Source organism: Mobula birostris, chromosome 13 (genome assembly GCF_030028105.1).
Source record: "Mobula birostris isolate sMobBir1 chromosome 13, sMobBir1.hap1, whole genome shotgun sequence".
NCBI lineage: Eukaryota > Metazoa > Chordata > Chondrichthyes > Myliobatiformes > Myliobatidae > Mobula > Mobula birostris.
Window position 1 is genome coordinate 68,986,218 of NC_092382.1, and position 3,425 is coordinate 68,989,642.

A 3,425-nucleotide genomic window follows, 5' to 3' on the forward strand; every position below is an offset into this window, starting at 1 on the left:
CACAGACTAAAGGTTATATGTTGCCTGCATCGTGCCGTGGGGATGCTTCACTGCAGTCGGCGCTGGAGAGCTGGTGAATGTAGAGGGTAAAATGATTGCAGAGTAATAGAGGGAAATCTTGCAGGAAAACCTGACAAAGTCTGCAAAAGAAATGCAACTTGGGAGGAGATATGTCTTCCAGCTAGACAATGACCCCAAGCATAAAGCCAAAGCTATACAGGAATGGCTTAAAATAACAGAATTAATGTCCTACAGTGGCCAAATCTCAGTCTACACCTCAGTTCAATTGAAAATTTCTGGATGGACTTGCAAAGGGATGTTCGCTCACGAGCCCCATGCAGTATGACAGAGCCTCAGTGGTTCTTCAAAAGAGGAATGTGGAAAATTGCAGTGTCTATATGTGCAAAGCCGTTAGAAATCTACTGTATCCACAGAGAATGGAGGCTGCAATTGCTACTAAATACGGACTTTAATGTGGTGAATACTTAAGCATTAAAAATCTATGCTTTCCTGGGCTATCTCTACTCCCTTTCTTTGAATAAGGGAACAAAATTCGCAACCCTCCATCTCGTCCGGTCCCGGTGACTTATCCAACTGGATGATTTCCAACTGTTCCAGCATATCCTCTTTCTTAATATCCTTAATATCTGTATGCTCAAGATTTTCAGTCCGCTTTAAATCATCCCCACAATCGCCTTTTCTGTAGTGAGGTGGGTTTCATCAACAGTATATTTGTTTCAAAATTCTCATGAGTAACTTTAGGTTTTCATTCAATAATTATATGATTACCTGAATTAACATTGCCCAGTTACACCAACAGAGCAATGTTCCAGGCCTTTAGACACTGGCAATATAATTTAACTCTTGAAACAATATGACTGCCAATGATTTATATAACCAAGATTCGTACCATTTCAGAATTGAATTGTCCGTACTTGCTATGTAGCTCCTCGGCCAGCTCAGTAAGTTCTCCGCAATAACTATTCAGAACTCAAGCTAAACATTCGCATAGTGATGAAGAGTCTGGAACAAAAATTAGGCGCATAAACATTTGAGTCAGAATGTAATTACAGAATAAATACAGAAACCGCATATCAGTGTTTCAGAGGAGAAGATGTATTCAAGATATGTGCAACAACAGGTGTTTCCTGTGAGCTCAACAGAAAAGCACTTTTTAGGCACATTGCTGCAGAATGTGACAAGACGGATTATACATACAGAGAATGAACGAATGAATATTAGGCGCTATATTCAATTATTACTGCGCAAATATTCTTTCTGGACGTTCCTAGGGACATAAAGATGCAAGACATATATTGAAATGTTATTATTAAAGTAGGAGTGGCTCCATTACCTTAAAGTCGTGGCAAGATGCCACGAAAAGAGAACACACATGCTCTTGTTCTGAAGCAATTCTTTGTGTCAAAAATGTTAGGGGGAGGGAGAGGAGAAATTGATTACATTGGCACATTTTGAAATCGATGCAATCCCTGCTAACAGCTAGAACAGAAAGTAACTCGAGTGCAGGATCTGCCAATAAACTATTAGCTCAACCTGCATGGACAAATGCAGCAGAATTTTTCAAATTGCGAATGTAAATTAACAGATCAATGAGTTTAACCTTAAAAATATCACTGAAGACATAAACAGCTGCTGCGTTATTTGATTTTTTGCATAGCTTGTTGCCGTCCCAAAGCTGTACTCAGGATTGACAGGTGCGAGGAATACCAGGAGTATGGTTAAGGATATTACACCAATAATGTTTTGAAATTGGGGAAAATGCATTTGGTGATCTGGGTTTGGAGTAGCAAAACAAAATTCATTGGAATCAGTGGTGACCTATTACAGATAGATAATACATGTTGTGGAAATTTAGTTTTCGAAATGAGTCGAAGACGAGGCCATTGTCGTATGTTGTGTGTCCTTAATTCTCAGGGTTATTTTATGATACAGTAGCATCGTGTATGTCGGTATGTCAATAGGCTTCATTGTCCATCGATGCACTGCATCCAATCGAGGAGTAAATATGACAAAATCATTATCAAAGGAACTTTGGCATAGGGAAAACACAACCTGAGGCAGCGTCCAATCCAGCTGGACATTCATCTTCCATTCTGCACACACTACTTCCAATTTTCTCAGACTTCCCGGCAGTTTCAGTTTCTCAAAATAGAATGCTAAAGTTTGTAACAAAAAAATCTTTTCTGTTTTTTTTTTCTCTCCACTCTTCACTGCCTTTCTTTAGTATTCTGTACTGTTCTATATTTTCACTTGGTGCATTGGATCCTTATGCAACTCAGCATTGAGTTCACCGTGCTTAGTCACAGCCCAATGTTTCACATAAAAGATAATGATATTCATTCTGCAATTTCAGATATGTCTTTCTTTTCCAAATTCCACAATGTTCCTTCGCATTTCCATTTTCATTTCGCATATTCTTCAAGAAAATGTACTGACTGACTCAGAAATTTTCACGTTGATCGCAATTTATTTCTAGAAACAGAAATTCGACAGATAAATGAAAGATTGGTTCAGAGACTACAAGTTTCGTCGGGCCTTTAGAATGTTTTCAGCTTTTCACATGTGACTTGTTCTCCTTTGCCTTGCAATAGCGTTTGCTTGCTCATCTCAGCTTTGACTTTGTATGTATGCATTTATTTATTTATTTTGCTGTATTAGAACATAGAACAGTACAGCACAGCACAGGTCCTTCGGTCCACAATGTTGTGCCGACCCTTAAACCCCACCTCCAATATAACCACCCACCCCCACTTTAAATTCCTCCATATGCCTGTCTAGTAGTCTCCTAAAGTTCACTAGTGTATCTGCCTCCACCACTGACTCAGGCAGTGCATTCCACGCACCAACCACTCTCTGAGTAAAAAACCTTCCTCTAATATCCCCCTTGAACTTCCCACTCCTTACCTTACAGCCATTTCCTCTTGTATTGAGCAGTGGTGCCCTGGGGAAGAGGCGCTGGCTATCCACTCTATCTATTCCTCTTAATATCTTGTATACCTCTATCATGTCTCCTCTCATCCTGATTTTCTCCAGAGAGTAAAACCGTAGCTCCCTTAATCGCTGATCATAATGCATACTGTCTAAACCAGGCAGCATCCTGGTAAATCTCCTCTGTACCCTTCCCAATGCTTCCACATCCTTGCCATAATGAGGCGACCAGAACTGGACACAATACTCCAAGTGCGGCCTAACCAGAGTTTTATAGAGCTGCATCATTACATCGCTACTCTTAAAATCTATCGCTCGACTTATGAAAGCCAACACCCTGTAAGCTTTCTTAACTACCCTATCTACCTGCAAGGGAACTGTCAGGTATCTGCGGACATGTACCCCCAGATCCCTCTGCTTCTCCACACTTCCTGTGTACCTAACGTCCAAGTGAGATTGCTGCTATCAATATGATT